Consider the following 21,792-nt stretch of genomic DNA (forward strand, 5'->3'; position numbering starts at 1 on the left):
CTTCCAGTTATTTTCATAAAACATATCGTGTCAGAAGTGGGATTCGAACCCACGCCCTCATACGAGGCCCAGAACACACAGATTGCCATCGTGAACCAATGAAACTAAGAACCCTTGAGTCTGTCGCCTTAGACCGCTCGGCCATCCTGACGTGATTTTGTGTAATTTGGGGTTTTAAAATTACATCTCTTCCACTTATTTTCATAAAACATATCGTGTCAGAAGTGGGATTCGAACCCACGCCCTCATACGAGGCCCAGAACACACAGATTGACATCGTGAACCAATGAAACTAAGAACCCTTGAGTCTGTCGCCTTAGACCGCTCGGTCATCCTGACGTGGTTTAGTGTAATTTGGACGTTTTAAAATTACATCTCTTCCAGTTATTTTCATAAAACATATCGTGTCAGAAGTGGGATTCAAACCCACGCCCTCATACGAGGACCAGAATTCACAGATTCACATCGTGAACGAAGGAAGCTAAGCCCCTTGAGTCTGGCGCCTTAGACCGCTCGGCCATCCTGACGTGATTTTGTGTAATTTGGACGATTTAAAATTACATCTCTTCCGATTATTTTCATAAAACATATCGTGTCAGAAGTGGGATTCGAACCCACGCCCTCATACGAGGCCCAGAATACACAGATTGACATCGTGAACCAATGAAACTAAGAACCCTTGAATCTGTAGCCTTAGACCGCTCGGCAATCCTGACATGGTTTTGTGTAATTTGGACGTTTTAAAATTACATCTCTTCCAGTTATTTTCATAAAACATATCGTGTCAGAAGTGGGATTCGAACCCACGCCCTCATACGAGGCCCAGAACACACAGATTGACATCGTGAACCAATGAAACTAAGAACCCTTGAGTCTGTCGCCTTAGACCGCTCGGCCATCCTGACGTGATTTTGTGTAATTTGGGGTTTTAAAATTACATCTCTTCCAGTTATTTTCATAAAACACATCGTTTCAGAAGTGGGATTCGAACCCACGCCCTCAAACGAGGACCGGAATACACAGATTCACATCTTGATCCAATGAAACTAAGAACCCTTGAGTCTGGAGCCTTACACCGCTCGGCCATCCTGCCGTGGTTTTAAGTCATTTAGACGTTTAAAATTACATCTCTTCCAGTTATTTTCATAAAACGCATCGTTTCAGAAGTGGAATTCGAACCCACGCCCTCAAACGAGGACCGGAATACACAGATTCACATCGTGATCCAATGAAACTAAGAACCCTTGAATCTGTAGCCTTAGACCGCTCGGCAAACCTGACATGGTTTTGTGTAATTTGGACGTTTTAAAATTACATCTCTTCCAGTTATTTTCATAAAACATATCGTGTCAGAAGTGGGATTCGAACCCACGCCCTCATACGAGGCCCAGAACACACAGATTGACATCGTGAACCAATGAAACTAAGAACCCTTGAGTCTGTCGCTTTAGACCGCTCGGCCATCCTGACGTGATTTTGTGTAATTTGGGGTTTTAAAATTACATCTCTTCCACTTATTTTCATAAACCATATCGTGTCAGAAGTGGGATTCGAACCCACGCCCTCATACGAGGCCCAGAACACACAGATTGACATCGTGAACCAATGAAACTAAGAACCCTTGATTCTGTCGCCTTAGACCGCTCGGTCATCCTGACGAGGTTTAGTGTAATTTGGACGTTTTAAAATTACATCTCTTCCAGTTATTTTCATAAAACATATCGTGTCAGAAGTGGGATTCGAACCCACGCCCTCATACGAGGCCCAGAACACACAGATTGACATCGTGAACCAATGAAACTAAGAACCCTTGAGTCTGTCGCCTTAGACCGCTCGGCCATCCTGACGTGATTTTGTGTAATTTGGGGTTTTAAAATTACATCTCTTTCACTTATTTTCATAAAACATATCGGGTCAGAAGTGGGATTCGAACCCACGCCCTCATACGAGGCCCAGAATAACACAGTTTCACATCGTGAACGAAGGAAGCTAATCCCCTTGAGTCTGGAGCCTTACACCGCTCGGCCATCCTGCCGTGGTTTTAAGTCATTTAGACGTTTAAAATTACATCTCTTCCAGTTATTTTCATAAAACGCATCGTTTCAGAAGTGGAATTCGAACCCACGCCCTCAAACGAGGACCGGAATACACAGATTCACATCGTGATCCAATGAAACTAAGAACCCTTGAATCTGTAGCCTTAGACCGCTCGGCAAACCTGACATGGTTTTGTGTAATTTGGACGTTTTAAAATTACATCTCTTCCAGTTATTTTCATAAAACATATCGTGTCAGAAGTGGGATTCGAACCCACGCCCTCATACGAGGCCCAGAACACACAGATTGACATCGTGAACCAATGAAACTAAGAACCCTTGAGTCTGTCGCTTTAGACCGCTCGGCCATCCTGACGTGATTTTGTGTAATTTGGGGTTTTAAAATTACATCTCTTCCACTTATTTTCATAAACCATATCGTGTCAGAAGTGGGATTCAAACCCACGCCCTCATACGAGGCCCAGAACACACAGATTGACATCGTGAACCAATGAAACTAAGAACCCTTGAGTCTGTCGCCTTAGACCGCTCGGTCATCCTGACGAGGTTTAGTGTAATTTGGACGTTTTAAAATTACATCTCTTCCAGTTATTTTCATAAAACATATCGTTTCAGAAGTGGGATTCGAACCCACGCCCTCATACGAGGCCGAGAATACACAGATTGACATCGTGAACCAATGAAACTAAGAACCCTTGAATCTGTAGCCTTAGACCGCTCGGCAATCCTGACATGGTTTTGTGTAATTTGGACGTTTTAAAATTACATCTCTTCCAGTTATTTTCATAAAACATATCGTGTCAGAAGTGGGATTCGAACCCACGCCCTCATACGAGGCCCAGAACACACAGATTGACATCGTGAACCAATGAAACTAAGAACCCTTGAGTCTGTCGCCTTAGACCGCTCGGCCATCCTGACGTGATTTTGTGTAAATTGGGGTTTTAAAATTACATCTCTTCCACTTATTTTCATAAGACATATCGTGTCAGAAGTGGGATTCGAACCCACGCCCTCATACGAGGCCCAGAATAACACAGTTTCACATCGTGAACGAAGGAAGCTAAGCCCCTTGAGTCTGGAGCCTTACACCGCTCGGCCATCCTGCCGTGGTTTTAAGTCATTTAGACGTTTAAAATTACATCTCTTCCAGTTATTTTCATAAAACACATCGTTTCAGAAGTGGAATTCGAACCCACGCCCTCAAACGAGGACCGGAATACACAGATTCACATCGTGATCCAATGAAACTAAGAACCCTTGAATCTGTAGCCTTAGACCGCTCGGCAAACCTGACATGGTTTTGTGTAATTTGGACGTTTTAAAATTACATCTCTTCCAGTTATTTTCATAAAACATATCGTGTCAAAAGTGGGATTCGAACCCACGCCCTCATACGAGGCCCAGAACACACAGATTGACATCGTGAACCAATGAAACTAAGAACCCTTGAGTCTGTCGCCTTAGACCGCTCGGCCATACTGACGTGATTTTGTGTAATTTGGGGTTTTAAAATTACATCTCTTCCACTTATTTTCATAAAACATATCGTGTCAGAAGTGGGATTCGAACCCACGCCCTCATACGAGGCCCAGAACACACAGATTGACATCGTGAACCAATGAAACTAAGAACCCTTGAGTCTGTCGCCTTAGACCGCTCGGTCATCCTGACGTGGTTTAGTGTAATTTGGACGTTTTAAAATTACATCTCTTCCAGTTATTTTCATAAAACATATCGTGTCAGAAGTGGGATTCAAACCCACGCCCTCATACGAGGACCAGAATTCACAGATTCACATCGTGAACGAAGGAAGCTAAGCCCCTTGAGTCTGGCGCCTTAGACCGCTCGGCCATCCTGACGTGATTTTGTGTAATTTGGACGATTTAAAATTACATCTCTTCCAATTATTTTCATAAAACATATCGTGTCAGAAGTGGGATTCGAACCCACGCCCTCATACGAGGCCCAGAATACACAGATTGACATCGTGAACCAATGAAACTAAGAACCCTTGAATCTGTAGCCTTAGACCGCTCGGCAATCCTGACATGGTTTTGTGTAATTTGGACGTTTTAAAATTACATCTCTTCCAGTTATTTTCATAAAACATATCGTGTCAGAAGTGGGATTCGAACCCACGCCCTCATACGAGGCCCAGAACACACAGATTGACATCGTGAACCAATGAAACTAAGAACCCTTGAGTCTGTCGCCTTAGACCGCTCGGCCATCCTGACGTGATTTTGTGTAATTTGGGATTTTAAAATTACATCTCTTCCAGTTATTTTCATAAAACACATCGTTTCAGAAGTGGGATTCGAACCCACGCCCTCAAACGAGGACCGGAATACACAGATTCACATCGTGATACAATGAAACTAAGAACCCTTGAATCTGTAGCCTTAGACCGCTCGGCAAACCTGACATGGTTTTGTGTAATTTGGACGTTTTAAAATTACATCTCTTCCAGTTATTTTCATAAAACATATCGTGTCAGAAGTGGGATTCGAACCCACGCCCTCATACGAGGCCGAGAATACACAGATTGACATCGTGAACCAATGAAACTAAGAACCCTTGAATCTGTAGCCTTAGACCGCTCGGCAATGCTGACATGGTTTTGTGTAATTTGGACGTTTTAAAATTACATCTCTTCCAGTTATTTTCATAAAACATTTCGTGTCAGAAGTGGGATTCGAACCCACGCCCTCATACGAGGCCCAGAACACACAGATTGACATCGTGAACCAATGAAACTAAGAACCCTTGAGTCTGGAGCCTTACACCGCTCGGCCATCCTGCCGTGGTTTTAAGTCATTTAGACGTTTAAAATTACATCTCTTCCAGTTATTTTCATAAAACACATCGTTTCAGAAGTGGAATTCGAACCCACGCCCTCAAACGAGGACCGGAATACACAGATTCACATCGTGATCCAATGAAACTAAGAACCCTTGAATCTGTAGCCTTAGACCGCTCGGCAAACCTGACATGGTTTTGTGTAATTTGGACGTTTTAAAATTACATCTCTTCCAGTTATTTTCATAAAACATATCGTGTCAGAAGTGGGATTCGAACCCACGCCCTCATACGAGGCCCAGAACACACAGATTGACATCGTGAACCAATGAAACTAAGAACCCTTGAGTCTGTCGCCTTAGACCGCTCGGTCATCCTGACGTGGTTTATTGTAATTTGGACGTTTTAAAATTACATCTCTTCCAGTTATTTTCATAAAACATATCGTTTCAGAAGTGGAATTCGAACCCACGCCCTCAAACGAGGACCGGAATACACAGATTCACATCGTGATCCAATGAAACTAAGAACCCTTGAATCTGTAGCCTTAGACAGCTCGGCAATCCTGACATGGTTTTGTGTAATTTGGACGTTTTAAAATTACATCTTATCCAGTTATTTTCATAAAACATATCGTGCCAAAAGTGGGATTCGAACCCACGCCCTCATACGAGGCCCAGAACACACAGATTGACATCGTGAACCAATGAAACTAAGAACCCTTGAGTCTGTCGCCTTAGACCGCTCGGCCATACTGACGTGATTTTGTGTAATTTGGGGTTTTAAAATTACATCTCTTCCACTTATTTTCATAAAACATATCGTGTCAGAAGGGGGATTCGAACCCACGCCCTCATACGAGGCCCAGAACACACAGATTGACATCGTGAACCAATGAAACTAAGAACCCTTGAGTCTGTCGCCTTAGACCGCTCGGTCATCCTGACGTGGTTTAGTGTAATTTGGACGTTTTAAAATTACATCTCTTCCAGTTATTTTCATAAAACATATCGTGTCAGAAGTGGGATTCGAACCCACGCCCTCATACGAGGCCCAGAATACACAGATTGACATCGTGAACCAATGAAACTAAGAACCCTTGAATCTGTAGCCTTAGACCGCTCGGCAATCCTGACATGGTTTTGTGTAATTTGGACGTTTTAAAATTACATCTCTTCCAGTTATTTTCATAAAACATATCGTGTCAGAAGTGGGATTCGAACCCACGCCCTCAAACGAGGACCAGAATTCACAGATTCACATCTTGAACGAAGGAAGCTAAGCCCCTTGAGTCTGGCGCCTTAGACCACTCGGCCATCCTGACGTGATTTTGTGTAATTTGGACGTTTTAAATTTACATCTCTTCCAGTTATTTTCATAAAACATATCGTTTCAGAAGTGGAATTCGAACCCACGCCCTCAAACGAGGACCGGAATACACAGATTCACATCGTGATCCAATGAAACTAAGAACCCTTGAATCTGTAGCCTTAGACAGCTCGGCAATCCTGACATGGTTTTGTGTAATTTGGACGTTTTAAAATTACATCTCATCCAGTTATTTTCATAAAACATATCGTGTCAAAAGTGGGATTCGAACCCACGCCCTCATACGAGGCCCAGAACACACAGATTGACATCGTGAACCAATGAAACTAAGAACCCTTGAGTCTGTCGCCTTAGACCGCTCGGCCATACTGACGTGATTTTGTGTAATTTGGGGTTTTAAAATTACATCTCTTCCACTTATTTTCATAAAACATATCGTGTCAGAAGTGGGATTCGAACCCACGCCCTCATACGAGGCCCAGAACACACAGATTGGCATCGTGAACCAATGAAACTAAGAACCCTTGAGTCTGTCGCCTTAGACCGCTCGGTCATCCTGACGTGGTTTAGTGTAATTTGGACGTTTTAAAATTACATCTCTTCCAGTTATTTTCATAAAACATATCGTGTCAGAAGTGGGATTCAAACCCACGCCCTCATACGAGGACCAGAATTCACAGATTCACATCGTGAACGAAGGAAGCTAAGCCCCTTGAGTCTGGCGCCTTAGACCGCTCGGCCATCCTGACGTGATTTTGTGTAATTTGGACGATTTAAAATTACATCTCTTCCAATTATTTTCATAAAACATATCGTGTCAGAAGTGGGATTCGAACCCACGCCCTCATACGAGGCCCAGAATACACAGATTGACATCGTGAACCAATGAAACTAAGAACCCTTGAATCTGTAGCCTTAGACCGCTCGGCAATCCTGACATGGTTTTGTGTAATTTGGACGTTTTAAAATTACATCTCTTCCAGTTATTTTCATAAAACATATCGTGTCAGAAGTGGGATTCGAACCCACGCCCTCATACGAGGCCCAGAACACACAGATTGACATCGTGAACCAATGAAACTAAGAACCCTTGAGTCTGTCGCCTTAGACCGCTCGGCCATCCTGACGTGATTTTGTGTAATTTGGGGTTTTAAAATTACATCTCTTCCAGTTATTTTCATAAAACACATCGTTTCAGAAGTGGGATTCGAACCCACGCCCTCAAACGAGGACCGGAATACACAGATTCACATCGTGATCCAAAGAAACTAAGAACCCTTGAATCTGTAGCCTTAGACCGCTCGGCAAACCTGACATGGTTTTGTGTAATTTGGACGTTTTAAAATTACATCTCTTCCAGTTATTTTCATAAAACATATCGTGTCAGAAGTGGGATTCGAACCCACGCCCTCATACGAGGCCGAGAATACACAGATTGACATCGTGAACCAATGAAACTAAGAACCCTTGAATCTGTAGCCTTAGACCGCTCGGCAATGCTGACATGGTTTTGTGTAATTTGGACGTTTTAAAATTACATCTCTTCCAGTTATTTTCATAAAACATATCGTGTCAGAAGTGGGATTCGAACCCACGCCCTCATACGAGGCCCAGAACACACAGATTGACATCGTGAACCAATGAAACTAAGAACCCTTGAGTCTGTCGCCTTAGACCGCTCGGTCATCCTGACGTGGTTTAGTGTAATTTGGACGTTTTAAAATTACATCTCTTCCAGTTATTTTCATAAAACATATCGTGTCAGAAGTGGGATTCAAACCCACGCCCTCATACGAGGACCAGAATTCACAGATTCACATCGTGAACGAAGGAAGCTAAGCCCCTTGAGTCTGGCGCCTTAGACCGCTCGGCCATCCTGACGTGATTTTGTGTAATTTGGACGTTTTAAAATTACATCTCTTCCAGTTATTTTCATAAAACATATCGTGTCAGAAGTGGGATTCGAAACCACGCCCTCATACGAGGCCCAGAATACACAGATTGACATCGTGAACCAATGAAACTAAGAACCCTTGAATATGTAGCCTTAGACCGCTCGGCAATCCTGACATGGTTTTGTGTAATTTGGACGTTTTAAAATTACATCTCATCCAGTTATTTTCATAAAACATATCGTGTCAAAAGTGGGATTCAAACCCACGCCCTCATACGAGGACCAGAATTCACAGATATACATCGTGAACGAAGGAAGCTAAGACCCTTGAGTCTGGCGCCGTAGACTTCTCGGCCATCCTGACGTGATTTTGTGTAATTTGGACGTTTTAAAATTACATCTCTTCCAGTTATTTTCATAAAAACATATCGTGTCAGAAGTGGGATTCGAACCCACGCCCTCATACGAGGCCCAGAACACACAGATTGACATCGTGAACCAATGAAACTAAGAACCCTTGAGTCTGTCGCCTTAGACCGCTCAGCCATACTGACGTGATTTTGTGTAATTTGGGGTTTTAAAATTACATCTCTTCCACTTATTTTCATAAAACATATCGTGTCAGAAGTGGGATTCGAACCCACGCCCTCATACGAGGCCCAGAACACACAGATTGACATCGTGAACCAATGAAACTAAGAACCCTTCAGTCTGTCGCCTTAGACCGCTCGGTCATCCTGACGTGGTTTAGTGTAATTTGGTCGTTTTAAAATTACATCTCTTCCAGTTATTTTCATAAAACATATCGTGTCAGAAGTGGGATTCAAACCCACGCCCTCATACGAGGACCAGAATTCACAGATTCACATCGTGAACGAAGGAAGCTAAGCCCCTTGAGTCTGGCGCCTTAGACCGCTCGGCCATCCTGACGTGATTTTGTGTAATTTGGACGATTTAAAATTACATCTCTTCCAATTATTTTCATAAAACATATCGTGTCAGAAGTGGGATTCGAACCCACGCCCTCATACGAGGCCCAGAATACACAGATTGACATCGTGAACCAATGAAACTAAGAACCCTTGAATCTGTAGCCTTAGACCGCTCGGCAATCCTGACATGGTTTTGTGTAATTTGGACGTTTTAAAATTACATCTCTTCCAGTTATTTTCATAAAACATATCGTGTCAGAAGTGGGATTCGAACCCACGCCCTCATACGAGGCCCAGAACACACAGATTGACATCGTGAACCAATGAAACTAAGAACCCTTGAGTCTGTCGCCTTAGACCGCTCGGCCATCCTGACGTGATTTTGTGTAATTTGGGGTTTTAAAATTACATCTCTTTCAGTTATTTTCATAAAACACATCGTTTCAGAAGTGGGATTCGAACCCACGCCCTCAAACGAGGACTGGAATACACAGATTCACATCGTGATCCAATGAAACTAAGAACCCTTGAATCTGTAGCCTTAGACCGCTCGGCAAACCTGACATGGTTTTGTGTAATTTGGACGTTTTAAAATTACATCTCTTCCAGTTATTTTCATAAAACATATCGTGTCAGAAGTGGGATTCGAACCCACGCCCTCATACGAGGCCGAGAATACACAGATTGACATCGTGAACCAATGAAACTAAGAACCCTTGAATCTGTAGCCTTAGACCGCTCGGCAATGCTGACATGGTTTTGTGTAATTGGGACGTTTTAAAATTACATCTCTTCCAGTTATTTTCATAAAACATATCGTGTCAGAAGTGGATTCGAACCCACGCCCTCATACGAGGCCCAGAACACACAGATTGACATCGTGAACCAATGAAACTAAGAACCCTTGAGTCTGTCGCCTTAGACCGCTCGGCCATCCTGACGTGATTTTGTGTAATTTGGGGTTTTAAAATTACATCTCTTTCAGTTATTTTCATAAAACACATCGTTTCAGAAGTGGGATTCGAACCCACGCCCTCAAACGAGGACTGGAATACACAGATTCACATCGTGAACCAATGAAACTAAGAACCCTTGAATCTGTAGCCTTAGACCGCTCGGCAATGCTGACATGGTTTTGTGTAATTTGGACGTTTTAAAATTACATCTCTTCCAGTTATTTTCATAAAACATATCGTGTCAGAAGTGGATTCGAACCCACGCCCTCATACGAGGCCCAGAACACACAGATTGACATCGTGAACCAATGAAACTAAGAACCCTTCAGTCTGTCGCCTTAGACCGCTCGGTCATCCTGACGTGGTTTAGTGTAATTTGGTCGTTTTAAAATTACATCTCTTCCAGTTATTTTCATAAAACATATCGTGTCAGAAGTGGGATTCAAACCCACGCCCTCATACGAGGACCAGAATTCACAGATTCACATCGTGAACGAAGGAAGCTAAGCCCCTTGAGTCTGGCGCCTTAGACCGCTCGGCCATCCTGACGTGATTTTGTGTAATTTGGACGATTTAAAATTACATCTCTTCCAATTATTTTCATAAAACATATCGTGTCAGAAGTGGGATTCGAACCCACGCCCTCATACGAGGCCCAGAATACACAGATTGACATCGTGAACCAATGAAACTAAGAACCCTTGAATCTGTAGCCTTAGACCGCTCGGCAATCCTGACATGGTTTTGTGTAATTTGGACGTTTTAAAATTACATCTCTTCCAGTTATTTTCATAAAACATATCGTGTCAGAAGTGGGATTCGAACCCACGCCCTCATACGAGGCCCAGAACACACAGATTGACATCGTGAACCAATGAAACTAAGAACCCTTGAGTCTGTCGCCTTAGACCGCTCGGCCATCCTGACGTGATTTTGTGTAATTTGGGGTTTTAAAATTACATCTCTTTCAGTTATTTTCATAAAACACATCGTTTCAGAAGTGGGATTCGAACCCACGCCCTCAAACGAGGACTGGAATACACAGATTCACATCGTGATCCAATGAAACTAAGAACCCTTGAATCTGTAGCCTTAGACCGCTCGGCAAACCTGACATGGTTTTGTGTAATTTGGACGTTTTAAAATTACATCTCTTCCAGTTATTTTCATAAAACATATCGTGTCAGAAGTGGGATTCGAACCCACGCCCTCATACGAGGCCGAGAATACACAGATTGACATCGTGAACCAATGAAACTAAGAACCCTTGAATCTGTAGCCTTAGACCGCTCGGCAATGCTGACATGGTTTTGTGTAATTGGGACGTTTTAAAATTACATCTCTTCCAGTTATTTTCATAAAACATATCGTGTCAGAAGTGGATTCGAACCCACGCCCTCATACGAGGCCCAGAACACACAGATTGACATCGTGAACCAATGAAACTAAGAACCCTTGAGTCTGTCGCCTTAGACCGCTCGGCCATCCTGACGTGATTTTGTGTAATTTGGGGTTTTAAAATTACATCTCTTTCAGTTATTTTCATAAAACACATCGTTTCAGAAGTGGGATTCGAACCCACGCCCTCAAACGAGGACTGGAATACACAGATTCACATCGTGAACCAATGAAACTAAGAACCCTTGAATCTGTAGCCTTAGACCGCTCGGCCATCCTGACGTGATTTTGTGTAATTTGGACGTTTTAAAATTACATCTCTTCCAGTTATTTTCATAAAACATATCGTGTCAGAAGTGGGATTCAAACCCACGCCCTCATACGAGGACCAGAATTCACAGATTCACATCGTGAACGAAGGAAGCTAAGCCCCTTGAGTCTGGCGCCTTAGACCGCTCGGCCATCCTGACGTGATTTTGTGTAATTTGGACGTTTTAAAATTACATCTCTTCCAGTTATTTTCATAAAACATATCGTGTCAGAAGTGGGATTCGAAACCACGCCCTCATACGAGGCCCAGAATACACAGATTGACATCGTGAACCAATGAAACTAAGAACCCTTGAATATGTAGCCTTAGACCGCTCGGCAATCCTGACATGGTTTTGTGTAATTTGGACGTTTTAAAATTACATCTCATCCAGTTATTTTCATAAAACATATCGTGTCAAAAGTGGGATTCAAACCCACGCCCTCATACGAGGACCAGAATTCACAGATATACATCGTGAACGAAGGAAGCTAAGACCCTTGAGTCTGGCGCCGTAGACTTCTCGGCCATCCTGACGTGATTTTGTGTAATTTGGACGTTTTAAAATTACATCTCTTCCAGTTATTTTCATAAAAACATATCGTGTCAGAAGTGGGATTCGAACCCACGCCCTCATACGAGGCCCAGAACACACAGATTGACATCGTGAACCAATGAAACTAAGAACCCTTGAGTCTGTCGCCTTAGACCGCTCAGCCATACTGACGTGATTTTGTGTAATTTGGGGTTTTAAAATTACATCTCTTCCACTTATTTTCATAAAACATATCGTGTCAGAAGTGGGATTCGAACCCACGCCCTCATACGAGGCCCAGAACACACAGATTGACATCGTGAACCAATGAAACTAAGAACCCTTCAGTCTGTCGCCTTAGACCGCTCGGTCATCCTGACGTGGTTTAGTGTAATTTGGTCGTTTTAAAATTACATCTCTTCCAGTTATTTTCATAAAACATATCGTGTCAGAAGTGGGATTCAAACCCACGCCCTCATACGAGGACCAGAATTCACAGATTCACATCGTGAACGAAGGAAGCTAAGCCCCTTGAGTCTGGCGCCTTAGACCGCTCGGCCATCCTGACGTGATTTTGTGTAATTTGGACGATTTAAAATTACATCTCTTCCAATTATTTTCATAAAACATATCGTGTCAGAAGTGGGATTCGAACCCACGCCCTCATACGAGGCCCAGAATACACAGATTGACATCGTGAACCAATGAAACTAAGAACCCTTGAATCTGTAGCCTTAGACCGCTCGGCAATCCTGACATGGTTTTGTGTAATTTGGACGTTTTAAAATTACATCTCTTCCAGTTATTTTCATAAAACATATCGTGTCAGAAGTGGGATTCGAACCCACGCCCTCATACGAGGCCCAGAACACACAGATTGACATCGTGAACCAATGAAACTAAGAACCCTTGAGTCTGTCGCCTTAGACCGCTCGGCCATCCTGACGTGATTTTGTGTAATTTGGGGTTTTAAAATTACATCTCTTTCAGTTATTTTCATAAAACACATCGTTTCAGAAGTGGGATTCGAACCCACGCCCTCAAACGAGGACTGGAATACACAGATTCACATCGTGATCCAATGAAACTAAGAACCCTTGAATCTGTAGCCTTAGACCGCTCGGCAAACCTGACATGGTTTTGTGTAATTTGGACGTTTTAAAATTACATCTCTTCCAGTTATTTTCATAAAACATATCGTGTCAGAAGTGGGATTCGAACCCACGCCCTCATACGAGGCCGAGAATACACAGATTGACATCGTGAACCAATGAAACTAAGAACCCTTGAATCTGTAGCCTTAGACCGCTCGGCAATGCTGACATGGTTTTGTGTAATTGGGACGTTTTAAAATTACATCTCTTCCAGTTATTTTCATAAAACATATCGTGTCAGAAGTGGATTCGAACCCACGCCCTCATACGAGGCCCAGAACACACAGATTGACATCGTGAACCAATGAAACTAAGAACCCTTGAGTCTGTCGCCTTAGACCGCTCGGCCATCCTGACGTGATTTTGTGTAATTTGGGGTTTTAAAATTACATCTCTTTCAGTTATTTTCATAAAACACATCGTTTCAGAAGTGGGATTCGAACCCACGCCCTCAAACGAGGACTGGAATACACAGATTCACATCGTGAACCAATGAAACTAAGAACCCTTGAATCTGTAGCCTTAGACCGCTCGGCAATGCTGACATGGTTTTGTGTAATTTGGACGTTTTAAAATTACATCTCTTCCAGTTATTTTCATAAAACATATCGTGTCAGAAGTGGATTCGAACCCACGCCCTCATACGAGGCCCAGAACACACAGATTGACATCGTGAACCAATGAAACTAAGAACCCTTCAGTCTGTCGCCTTAGACCGCTCGGTCATCCTGACGTGGTTTAGTGTAATTTGGTCGTTTTAAAATTACATCTCTTCCAGTTATTTTCATAAAACATATCGTGTCAGAAGTGGGATTCAAACCCACGCCCTCATACGAGGACCAGAATTCACAGATTCACATCGTGAACGAAGGAAGCTAAGCCCCTTGAGTCTGGCGCCTTAGACCGCTCGGCCATCCTGACGTGATTTTGTGTAATTTGGACGATTTAAAATTACATCTCTTCCAATTATTTTCATAAAACATATCGTGTCAGAAGTGGGATTCGAACCCACGCCCTCATACGAGGCCCAGAATACACAGATTGACATCGTGAACCAATGAAACTAAGAACCCTTGAATCTGTAGCCTTAGACCGCTCGGCAATCCTGACATGGTTTTGTGTAATTTGGACGTTTTAAAATTACATCTCTTCCAGTTATTTTCATAAAACATATCGTGTCAGAAGTGGGATTCGAACCCACGCCCTCATACGAGGCCCAGAACACACAGATTGACATCGTGAACCAATGAAACTAAGAACCCTTGAGTCTGTCGCCTTAGACCGCTCGGCCATCCTGACGTGATTTTGTGTAATTTGGGGTTTTAAAATTACATCTCTTTCAGTTATTTTCATAAAACACATCGTTTCAGAAGTGGGATTCGAACCCACGCCCTCAAACGAGGACTGGAATACACAGATTCACATCGTGATCCAATGAAACTAAGAACCCTTGAATCTGTAGCCTTAGACCGCTCGGCAAACCTGACATGGTTTTGTGTAATTTGGACGTTTTAAAATTACATCTCTTCCAGTTATTTTCATAAAACATATCGTGTCAGAAGTGGGATTCGAACCCACGCCCTCATACGAGGCCGAGAATACACAGATTGACATCGTGAACCAATGAAACTAAGAACCCTTGAATCTGTAGCCTTAGACCGCTCGGCAATGCTGACATGGTTTTGTGTAATTGGGACGTTTTAAAATTACATCTCTTCCAGTTATTTTCATAAAACATATCGTGTCAGAAGTGGATTCGAACCCACGCCCTCATACGAGGCCCAGAACACACAGATTGACATCGTGAACCAATGAAACTAAGAACCCTTGAGTCTGTCGCCTTAGACCGCTCGGCCATCCTGACGTGATTTTGTGTAATTTGGGGTTTTAAAATTACATCTCTTTCAGTTATTTTCATAAAACACATCGTTTCAGAAGTGGGATTCGAACCCACGCCCTCAAACGAGGACTGGAATACACAGATTCACATCGTGAACCAATGAAACTAAGAACCCTTGAATCTGTAGCCTTAGACCGCTCGGCAATGCTGACATGGTTTTGTGTAATTTGGACGTTTTAAAATTACATCTCTTCCAGTTATTTTCATAAAACATATCGTGTCAGAAGTGGATTCGAACCCACGCCCTCATACGAGGCCCAGAACACACAGATTGACATCGTGAACCAATGAAACTAAGAACCCTTCAGTCTGTCGCCTTAGACCGCTCGGTCATCCTGACGTGGTTTAGTGTAATTTGGTCGTTTTAAAATTACATCTCTTCCAGTTATTTTCATAAAACATATCGTGTCAGAAGTGGGATTCAAACCCACGCCCTCATACGAGGACCAGAATTCACAGATTCACATCGTGAACGAAGGAAGCTAAGCCCCTTGAGTCTGGCGCCTTAGACCGCTCGGCCATCCTGACGTGATTTTGTGTAATTTGGACGATTTAAAATTACATCTCTTCCAATTATTTTCATAAAACATATCGTGTCAGAAGTGGGATTCGAACCCACGCCCTCATACGAGGCCCAGAATACACAGATTGACATCGTGAACCAATGAAACTAAGAACCCTTGAATCTGTAGCCTTAGACCGCTCGGCAATCCTGACATGGTTTTGTGTAATTTGGACGTTTTAAAATTACATCTCTTCCAGTTATTTTCATAAAACATATCGTGTCAGAAGTGGGATTCGAACCCACGCCCTCATACGAGGCCCAGAACACACAGATTGACATCGTGAACCAATGAAACTAAGAACCCTTGAGTCTGTCGCCTTAGACCGCTCGGCCATCCTGACGTGATTTTGTGTAATTTGGGGTTTTAAAATTACATCTCTTTCAGTTATTTTCATAAAACACATCGTTTCAGAAGTGGGATTCGAACCCACGCCCTCAAACGAGGACTGGAATACACAGATTCACATCGTGATCCAATGAAACTAAGAACCCTTGAATCTGTAGCCTTAGACCGCTCGGCAAACCTGACATGGTTTTGTGTAATTTGGACGTTTTAAAATTACATCTCTTCCAGTTATTTTCATAAAACATATCGTGTCAGAAGTGGGATTCGAACCCACGCCCTCATACGAGGCCGAGAATACACAGATTGACATCGTGAACCAATGAAACTAAGAACCCTTGAATCTGTAGCCTTAGACCGCTCGGCAATGCTGACATGGTTTTGTGTAATTTGGACGTTTTAAAATTACATCTCTTCCAGTTATTTTCATAAAACATATCGTGTCAGAAGTGGATTCGAACCCACGCCCTCATACGAGGCCCAGAACACACAGATTGACATCGTGAACCAATGAAACTAAGAACCCTTGAGTCTGTCGCCTTAGACCGCTCGGTCATCCTGACGTGGTTTAGTGTAATTTGGACGTTTTAAAATTACATCTCTTCCAGTTATTTTCATAAAACATATCGTGTCAGAAGTGGGATTCAAACCCACGACCTCATACGAGGACCAGAATTCACAGATTCACATCGTGAACGAAGGAAGCTAAGCCCCTTGAGTCTGGCGCCTTAGACCGCTCGGCCATCCTGACGTGATTTTGTGTAATTTGGACGTTTTAAAATTACATCTCTTCCAGTTATTTTCATAAAACATATCGTGTCAGAAGTGGGATTCGAACCCACGCCCTCATACGAGGCCCAGAACACACAGATTGACATCGTGAACCAATGAAACTAAGAACCCTTGAGTCTGTCGCCTTAGACCGCTCGGTCATCCTGACATGGTTTTGTGTAATTTGGACGTTTTAAAATTACATCTCTTCCAGTTATTTTCATAAAACATATCGTGTCAGAAGTGGGATTCAAACCCACGCCCTCATACGAGGACCAGAATTCACAGATTCACATCGTGAACGAAGGAAGCTAAGCCCCTTGAGTCTGGCGCCTTAGACCGCTCGGCCATCCTGACGTGATTTTGTGTAATTTGGACGTTTTAAAATTACATCTCTTCCAGTTATTTTCATAAAACATATCGTGTCAGAAGTGGGATTCGAACCCACGCCCTCATACGAGGCCCAGAATACACAGATTGACATCGTGAACCAATGAAACTAAGAACCCTTGAATATGTAGCCTTAGACCGCTCGGCAATCCTGACATGGTTTTGTGTAATTTGGACGTTTTAAAATTACATCTCTTCCAGTTATTTTCATAAAACATATCGTGTCAGAAGTGGGATTCGAACCCACGCCCTCATACGAGGCCCAGAACACACAGATTGACATCGTGAACCAATGAAACTAAGAACCCTTCAGTCTGTCGCCTTAGACCGCTCGGTCATCCTGACGTGGTTTAGTGTAATTTGGTCGTTTTAAAATTACATCTCTTCCAGTTATTTTCATAAAACATATCGTGTCAGAAGTGGGATTCAAACCCACGCCCTCATACGAGGACCAGAATTCACAGATTCACATCGTGAACGAAGGAAGCTAAGCCCCTTGAGTCTGGCGCCTTAGACCGCTCGGCCATCCTGACGTGATTTTGTGTAATTTGGACGATTTAAAATTACATCTCTTCCAATTATTTTCATAAAACATATCGTGTCAGAAGTGGGATTCGAACCCACGCCCTCATACGAGGCCCAGAATACACAGATTGACATCGTGAACCAATGAAACTAAGAACCCTTGAATCTGTAGCCTTAGACCGCTCGGCAATCCTGACATGGTTTTGTGTAATTTGGACGTTTTAAAATTACATCTCTTCCAGTTATTTTCATAAAACATATCGTGTCAGAAGTGGGATTCGAACCCACGCCCTCATACGAGGCCCAGAACACACAGATTGACATCGTGAACCAATGAAACTAAGAACCCTTGAGTCTGTCGCCTTAGACCGCTCGGCCATCCTGACGTGATTTTGTGTAATTTGGGGTTTTAAAATTACATCTCTTTCAGTTATTTTCATAAAACACATCGTTTCAGAAGTGGGATTCGAACCCACGCCCTCAAACGAGGACTGGAATACACAGATTCACATCGTGATCCAATGAAACTAAGAACCCTTGAATCTGTAGCCTTAGACCGCTCGGCAAACCTGACATGGTTTTGTGTAATTTGGACGTTTTAAAATTACATCTCTTCCAGTTATTTTCATAAAACATATCGTGTCAGAAGTGGGATTCGAACCCACGCCCTCATACGAGGCCGAGAATACACAGATTGACATCGTGAACCAATGAAACTAAGAACCCTTGAATCTGTAGCCTTAGACCGCTCGGCAATGCTGACATGGTTTTGTGTAATTGGGACGTTTTAAAATTACATCTCTTCCAGTTATTTTCATAAAACATATCGTGTCAGAAGTGGATTCGAACCCACGCCCTCATACGAGGCCCAGAACACACAGATTGACATCGTGAACCAATGAAACTAAGAACCCTTGAGTCTGTCGCCTTAGACCGCTCGGCCATCCTGACGTGATTTTGTGTAATTTGGGGTTTTAAAATTACATCTCTTTCAGTTATTTTCATAAAACACATCGTTTCAGAAGTGGGATTCGAACCCACGCCCTCAAACGAGGACTGGAATACACAGATTCACATCGTGAACCAATGAAACTAAGAACCCTTGAATCTGTAGCCTTAGACCGCTCGGCAATGCTGACATGGTTTTGTGTAATTTGGACGTTTTAAAATTACATCTCTTCCAGTTATTTTCATAAAACATATCGTGTCAGAAGTGGATTCGAACCCACGCCCTCATACGAGGCCCAGAACACACAGATTGACATCGTGAACCAATGAAACTAAGAACCCTTCAGTCTGTCGCCTTAGACCGCTCGGTCATCCTGACGTGGTTTAGTGTAATTTGGTCGTTTTAAAATTACATCTCTTCCAGTTATTTTCATAAAACATATCGTGTCAGAAGTGGGATTCAAACCCACGCCCTCATACGAGGACCAGAATTCACAGATTCACATCGTGAACGAAGGAAGCTAAGCCCCTTGAGTCTGGCGCCTTAGACCGCTCGGCCATCCTGACGTGATTTTGTGTAATTTGGACGATTTAAAATTACATCTCTTCCAATTATTTTCATAAAACATATCGTGTCAGAAGTGGGATTCGAACCCACGCCCTCATACGAGGCCCAGAATACACAGATTGACATCGTGAACCAATGAAACTAAGAACCCTTGAATCTGTAGCCTTAGACCGCTCGGCAATCCTGACATGGTTTTGTGTAATTTGGACGTTTTAAAATTACATCTCTTCCAGTTATTTTCATAAAACATATCGTGTCAGAAGTGGGATTCGAACCCACGCCCTCATACGAGGCCCAGAACACACAGATTGACATCGTGAACCAATGAAACTAAGAACCCTTGAGTCTGTCGCCTTAGACCGCTCGGCCATCCTGACGTGATTTTGTGTAATTTGGGGTTTTAAAATTACATCTCTTTCAGTTATTTTCATAAAACACATCGTTTCAGAAGTGGGATTCGAACCCACGCCCTCAAACGAGGACTGGAATACACAGATTCACATCGTGATCCAATGAAACTAAGAACCCTTGAATCTGTAGCCTTAGACCGCTCGGCAAACCTGACATGGTTTTGTGTAATTTGGACGTTTTAAAATTACATCTCTTCCAGTTATTTTCATAAAACATATCGTGTCAGAAGTGGGATTCGAACCCACGCCCTCATACGAGGCCGAGAATACACAGATTGACATCGTGAACCAATGAAACTAAGAACCCTTGAATCTGTAGCCTTAGACCGCTCGGCAATGCTGACATGGTTTTGTGTAATTTGGACGTTTTAAAATTACATCTCTTCCAGTTATTTTCATAAAACATATCGTGTCAGAAGTGGATTCGAACCCACGCCCTCATACGAGGCCCAGAACACACAGATTGACATCGTGAACCAATGAAACTAAGAACCCTTGAGTCTGTCGCCTTAGACCGCTCGGTCATCCTGACGTGGTTTAGTGTAATTTGGACGTTTTAAAATTACATCTCTTCCAGTTATTTTCATAAAACATATCGTGTCAGAAGTGGGATTCAAACCCACGACCTCATACGAGGACCAGAATTCACAGATTCACATCGTGAACGAAGGAAGCTAAGCCCCTTGAGTCTGGCGCCTTAGACCGCTCGGCCATCCTGACGTGATTTTGTGTAATTTGGACGTTTTAAAATTACATCTCTTCCAGTTATTTTCATAAAACATATCGTGTCAGAAGTGGGATTCGAACCCACGCCCTCATACGAGGCCCAGAACACACAGATTGACATCGTGAACCAATGAAACTAAGAACCCTTGAGTCTGTCGCCTTAGACCGCTCGGTCATCCTGACATGGTTTTGTGTAATTTGGACGTTTTAAAATTACATCTCTTCCAGTTATTTTCATAAAACATATCGTGTCAGAAGTGGGATTCAAACCCACGCCCTCATACGAGGACCAGAATTCACAGATTCACATCGTGAACGAAGGAAGCTAAGCCCCTTGAGTCTGGCGCCTTAGACCGCTCGGCCATCCTGACGTGATTTTGTGTAATTTGGACGTTTTAAAATTACATCTCTTCCAGTTATTTTCATAAAACATATCGTGTCAGAAGTGGGATTCGAACCCACGCCCTCATACGAGGCCCAGAATACACAGATTGACATCGTGAACCAATGAAACTAAGAACCCTTGAATATGTAGCCTTAGACCGCTCGGCAATCCTGACATGGTTTTGTGTAATTTGGACGTTTTAAAATTACATCTCTTCCAGTTATTTTCATAAAACATATCGTGTCAGAAGTGGGATTCGAACCCACGCCCTCATACGAGGCCCAGAACACACAGATTGACATCGTGAACCAATGAAACTAAGAACCCTTGAGTCTGTCGCCTTAGACCGCTCGGCCATCCTGACGTGATTTTGTGTAATTTGGGGTTTTAAAATTACACCTCTTCCAGTTATTTTCATAAAACACATCGTTTCAGAAGTGGAATTCGAACCCACGCCCTCAAACGAGGACCGGAATACACAGATTCACATCGTGATCCAATGAAACTAAGAACCCTTGAATATGTAGCCTTAGACAGCTCGGCAATCCTGACATGGTTTTGTGTAATTTGGACGTTTTAAAATTACATCTCTTCCAGTTATTTTCATAAAACATATCGTGTCAGAAGTGGGATTCGAACCCACGCCCTCATACGAGGCCGAGAATACACAGATTGACATCGTGAACCAATGAAACTAAGAACCCTTGAATCTGTAGCCTTAGACCGCTCGGCAATGCTGACATGGTTTTGTGTAATTTGGACGTTTTAAAATTACATCTCTTCCAGTTATTTTCATAAAACATATCGTGTCAGAAGTGGGATTCGAACCCACGCCCTCATACGAGGCCCAGAACACACAGATTGACATCGTGAACCAATGAAACTAAGAACCCT

At 42.9% G+C, this 21,792-nt stretch overlaps 29 non-coding genes across 29 annotated transcripts; all 29 read right to left on the reverse strand.

Annotated features, from left to right (window-relative positions):
- Positions 1 to 28: 28 nt before the first annotated feature.
- On the reverse strand, positions 29 to 151 carry TRNAL-CAA (transfer RNA leucine (anticodon CAA)). The gene is made up of 2 exons: positions 114 to 151; positions 29 to 74 (listed from the first exon to the last, which is right to left on the reverse strand). It is a non-coding gene; the product is annotated as a tRNA-Leu (tRNA).
- A 254-nt stretch (positions 152 to 405) lies between these two features.
- Positions 406 to 527, reverse strand: TRNAL-CAA (transfer RNA leucine (anticodon CAA)). The gene is made up of 2 exons: positions 490 to 527; positions 406 to 451 (listed from the first exon to the last, which is right to left on the reverse strand). It is a non-coding gene; the product is annotated as a tRNA-Leu (tRNA).
- Positions 528 to 782: 255 nt separating this feature from the next.
- TRNAL-CAA (transfer RNA leucine (anticodon CAA)) lies at positions 783 to 905 on the reverse strand. Its single transcript has 2 exons — positions 868 to 905; positions 783 to 828 (listed from the first exon to the last, which is right to left on the reverse strand). It is a non-coding gene; the product is annotated as a tRNA-Leu (tRNA).
- An 819-nt stretch (positions 906 to 1,724) lies between these two features.
- On the reverse strand, positions 1,725 to 1,847 carry TRNAL-CAA (transfer RNA leucine (anticodon CAA)). The gene is made up of 2 exons: positions 1,810 to 1,847; positions 1,725 to 1,770 (listed from the first exon to the last, which is right to left on the reverse strand). It is a non-coding gene; the product is annotated as a tRNA-Leu (tRNA).
- Positions 1,848 to 2,855: 1,008 nt separating this feature from the next.
- TRNAL-CAA (transfer RNA leucine (anticodon CAA)) lies at positions 2,856 to 2,978 on the reverse strand. The gene is made up of 2 exons: positions 2,941 to 2,978; positions 2,856 to 2,901 (listed from the first exon to the last, which is right to left on the reverse strand). It is a non-coding gene; the product is annotated as a tRNA-Leu (tRNA).
- Positions 2,979 to 3,797: 819 nt separating this feature from the next.
- Positions 3,798 to 3,919, reverse strand: TRNAL-CAA (transfer RNA leucine (anticodon CAA)). The gene is made up of 2 exons: positions 3,882 to 3,919; positions 3,798 to 3,843 (listed from the first exon to the last, which is right to left on the reverse strand). It is a non-coding gene; the product is annotated as a tRNA-Leu (tRNA).
- Positions 3,920 to 4,174: 255 nt separating this feature from the next.
- Positions 4,175 to 4,297, reverse strand: TRNAL-CAA (transfer RNA leucine (anticodon CAA)). The gene is made up of 2 exons: positions 4,260 to 4,297; positions 4,175 to 4,220 (listed from the first exon to the last, which is right to left on the reverse strand). It is a non-coding gene; the product is annotated as a tRNA-Leu (tRNA).
- A 1,764-nt stretch (positions 4,298 to 6,061) lies between these two features.
- Positions 6,062 to 6,183, reverse strand: TRNAL-CAA (transfer RNA leucine (anticodon CAA)). Its single transcript has 2 exons — positions 6,146 to 6,183; positions 6,062 to 6,107 (listed from the first exon to the last, which is right to left on the reverse strand). It is a non-coding gene; the product is annotated as a tRNA-Leu (tRNA).
- A 632-nt stretch (positions 6,184 to 6,815) lies between these two features.
- On the reverse strand, positions 6,816 to 6,937 carry TRNAL-CAA (transfer RNA leucine (anticodon CAA)). The gene is made up of 2 exons: positions 6,900 to 6,937; positions 6,816 to 6,861 (listed from the first exon to the last, which is right to left on the reverse strand). It is a non-coding gene; the product is annotated as a tRNA-Leu (tRNA).
- A 255-nt stretch (positions 6,938 to 7,192) lies between these two features.
- On the reverse strand, positions 7,193 to 7,315 carry TRNAL-CAA (transfer RNA leucine (anticodon CAA)). The gene is made up of 2 exons: positions 7,278 to 7,315; positions 7,193 to 7,238 (listed from the first exon to the last, which is right to left on the reverse strand). It is a non-coding gene; the product is annotated as a tRNA-Leu (tRNA).
- A 632-nt stretch (positions 7,316 to 7,947) lies between these two features.
- On the reverse strand, positions 7,948 to 8,069 carry TRNAL-CAA (transfer RNA leucine (anticodon CAA)). Its single transcript has 2 exons — positions 8,032 to 8,069; positions 7,948 to 7,993 (listed from the first exon to the last, which is right to left on the reverse strand). It is a non-coding gene; the product is annotated as a tRNA-Leu (tRNA).
- An 821-nt stretch (positions 8,070 to 8,890) lies between these two features.
- On the reverse strand, positions 8,891 to 9,012 carry TRNAL-CAA (transfer RNA leucine (anticodon CAA)). The gene is made up of 2 exons: positions 8,975 to 9,012; positions 8,891 to 8,936 (listed from the first exon to the last, which is right to left on the reverse strand). It is a non-coding gene; the product is annotated as a tRNA-Leu (tRNA).
- A 255-nt stretch (positions 9,013 to 9,267) lies between these two features.
- TRNAL-CAA (transfer RNA leucine (anticodon CAA)) lies at positions 9,268 to 9,390 on the reverse strand. Its single transcript has 2 exons — positions 9,353 to 9,390; positions 9,268 to 9,313 (listed from the first exon to the last, which is right to left on the reverse strand). It is a non-coding gene; the product is annotated as a tRNA-Leu (tRNA).
- Positions 9,391 to 10,397: 1,007 nt separating this feature from the next.
- On the reverse strand, positions 10,398 to 10,519 carry TRNAL-CAA (transfer RNA leucine (anticodon CAA)). Its single transcript has 2 exons — positions 10,482 to 10,519; positions 10,398 to 10,443 (listed from the first exon to the last, which is right to left on the reverse strand). It is a non-coding gene; the product is annotated as a tRNA-Leu (tRNA).
- A 255-nt stretch (positions 10,520 to 10,774) lies between these two features.
- TRNAL-CAA (transfer RNA leucine (anticodon CAA)) lies at positions 10,775 to 10,897 on the reverse strand. The gene is made up of 2 exons: positions 10,860 to 10,897; positions 10,775 to 10,820 (listed from the first exon to the last, which is right to left on the reverse strand). It is a non-coding gene; the product is annotated as a tRNA-Leu (tRNA).
- An 819-nt stretch (positions 10,898 to 11,716) lies between these two features.
- On the reverse strand, positions 11,717 to 11,838 carry TRNAL-CAA (transfer RNA leucine (anticodon CAA)). The gene is made up of 2 exons: positions 11,801 to 11,838; positions 11,717 to 11,762 (listed from the first exon to the last, which is right to left on the reverse strand). It is a non-coding gene; the product is annotated as a tRNA-Leu (tRNA).
- Positions 11,839 to 12,659: 821 nt separating this feature from the next.
- TRNAL-CAA (transfer RNA leucine (anticodon CAA)) lies at positions 12,660 to 12,781 on the reverse strand. The gene is made up of 2 exons: positions 12,744 to 12,781; positions 12,660 to 12,705 (listed from the first exon to the last, which is right to left on the reverse strand). It is a non-coding gene; the product is annotated as a tRNA-Leu (tRNA).
- Positions 12,782 to 13,036: 255 nt separating this feature from the next.
- TRNAL-CAA (transfer RNA leucine (anticodon CAA)) lies at positions 13,037 to 13,159 on the reverse strand. Its single transcript has 2 exons — positions 13,122 to 13,159; positions 13,037 to 13,082 (listed from the first exon to the last, which is right to left on the reverse strand). It is a non-coding gene; the product is annotated as a tRNA-Leu (tRNA).
- Positions 13,160 to 14,166: 1,007 nt separating this feature from the next.
- TRNAL-CAA (transfer RNA leucine (anticodon CAA)) lies at positions 14,167 to 14,288 on the reverse strand. The gene is made up of 2 exons: positions 14,251 to 14,288; positions 14,167 to 14,212 (listed from the first exon to the last, which is right to left on the reverse strand). It is a non-coding gene; the product is annotated as a tRNA-Leu (tRNA).
- A 255-nt stretch (positions 14,289 to 14,543) lies between these two features.
- Positions 14,544 to 14,666, reverse strand: TRNAL-CAA (transfer RNA leucine (anticodon CAA)). Its single transcript has 2 exons — positions 14,629 to 14,666; positions 14,544 to 14,589 (listed from the first exon to the last, which is right to left on the reverse strand). It is a non-coding gene; the product is annotated as a tRNA-Leu (tRNA).
- Positions 14,667 to 15,673: 1,007 nt separating this feature from the next.
- TRNAL-CAA (transfer RNA leucine (anticodon CAA)) lies at positions 15,674 to 15,795 on the reverse strand. The gene is made up of 2 exons: positions 15,758 to 15,795; positions 15,674 to 15,719 (listed from the first exon to the last, which is right to left on the reverse strand). It is a non-coding gene; the product is annotated as a tRNA-Leu (tRNA).
- A 255-nt stretch (positions 15,796 to 16,050) lies between these two features.
- Positions 16,051 to 16,173, reverse strand: TRNAL-CAA (transfer RNA leucine (anticodon CAA)). Its single transcript has 2 exons — positions 16,136 to 16,173; positions 16,051 to 16,096 (listed from the first exon to the last, which is right to left on the reverse strand). It is a non-coding gene; the product is annotated as a tRNA-Leu (tRNA).
- A 1,008-nt stretch (positions 16,174 to 17,181) lies between these two features.
- TRNAL-CAA (transfer RNA leucine (anticodon CAA)) lies at positions 17,182 to 17,303 on the reverse strand. The gene is made up of 2 exons: positions 17,266 to 17,303; positions 17,182 to 17,227 (listed from the first exon to the last, which is right to left on the reverse strand). It is a non-coding gene; the product is annotated as a tRNA-Leu (tRNA).
- A 444-nt stretch (positions 17,304 to 17,747) lies between these two features.
- Positions 17,748 to 17,869, reverse strand: TRNAL-CAA (transfer RNA leucine (anticodon CAA)). Its single transcript has 2 exons — positions 17,832 to 17,869; positions 17,748 to 17,793 (listed from the first exon to the last, which is right to left on the reverse strand). It is a non-coding gene; the product is annotated as a tRNA-Leu (tRNA).
- Positions 17,870 to 18,124: 255 nt separating this feature from the next.
- TRNAL-CAA (transfer RNA leucine (anticodon CAA)) lies at positions 18,125 to 18,247 on the reverse strand. Its single transcript has 2 exons — positions 18,210 to 18,247; positions 18,125 to 18,170 (listed from the first exon to the last, which is right to left on the reverse strand). It is a non-coding gene; the product is annotated as a tRNA-Leu (tRNA).
- Positions 18,248 to 19,254: 1,007 nt separating this feature from the next.
- TRNAL-CAA (transfer RNA leucine (anticodon CAA)) lies at positions 19,255 to 19,376 on the reverse strand. Its single transcript has 2 exons — positions 19,339 to 19,376; positions 19,255 to 19,300 (listed from the first exon to the last, which is right to left on the reverse strand). It is a non-coding gene; the product is annotated as a tRNA-Leu (tRNA).
- Positions 19,377 to 19,631: 255 nt separating this feature from the next.
- On the reverse strand, positions 19,632 to 19,754 carry TRNAL-CAA (transfer RNA leucine (anticodon CAA)). The gene is made up of 2 exons: positions 19,717 to 19,754; positions 19,632 to 19,677 (listed from the first exon to the last, which is right to left on the reverse strand). It is a non-coding gene; the product is annotated as a tRNA-Leu (tRNA).
- Positions 19,755 to 20,762: 1,008 nt separating this feature from the next.
- TRNAL-CAA (transfer RNA leucine (anticodon CAA)) lies at positions 20,763 to 20,884 on the reverse strand. The gene is made up of 2 exons: positions 20,847 to 20,884; positions 20,763 to 20,808 (listed from the first exon to the last, which is right to left on the reverse strand). It is a non-coding gene; the product is annotated as a tRNA-Leu (tRNA).
- A 255-nt stretch (positions 20,885 to 21,139) lies between these two features.
- TRNAL-CAA (transfer RNA leucine (anticodon CAA)) lies at positions 21,140 to 21,262 on the reverse strand. Its single transcript has 2 exons — positions 21,225 to 21,262; positions 21,140 to 21,185 (listed from the first exon to the last, which is right to left on the reverse strand). It is a non-coding gene; the product is annotated as a tRNA-Leu (tRNA).
- Positions 21,263 to 21,792: the final 530 nt, after the last annotated feature.

The sequence above is a fragment of the Phalangium opilio genome, unplaced genomic scaffold, assembly GCF_054372755.1.
Source record: "Phalangium opilio isolate 3A_F unplaced genomic scaffold, DU_Popi_V2 ptg000100l_1, whole genome shotgun sequence".
In the NCBI taxonomy this organism is placed as follows: Eukaryota; Metazoa; Arthropoda; class Arachnida; order Opiliones; family Phalangiidae; genus Phalangium; species Phalangium opilio.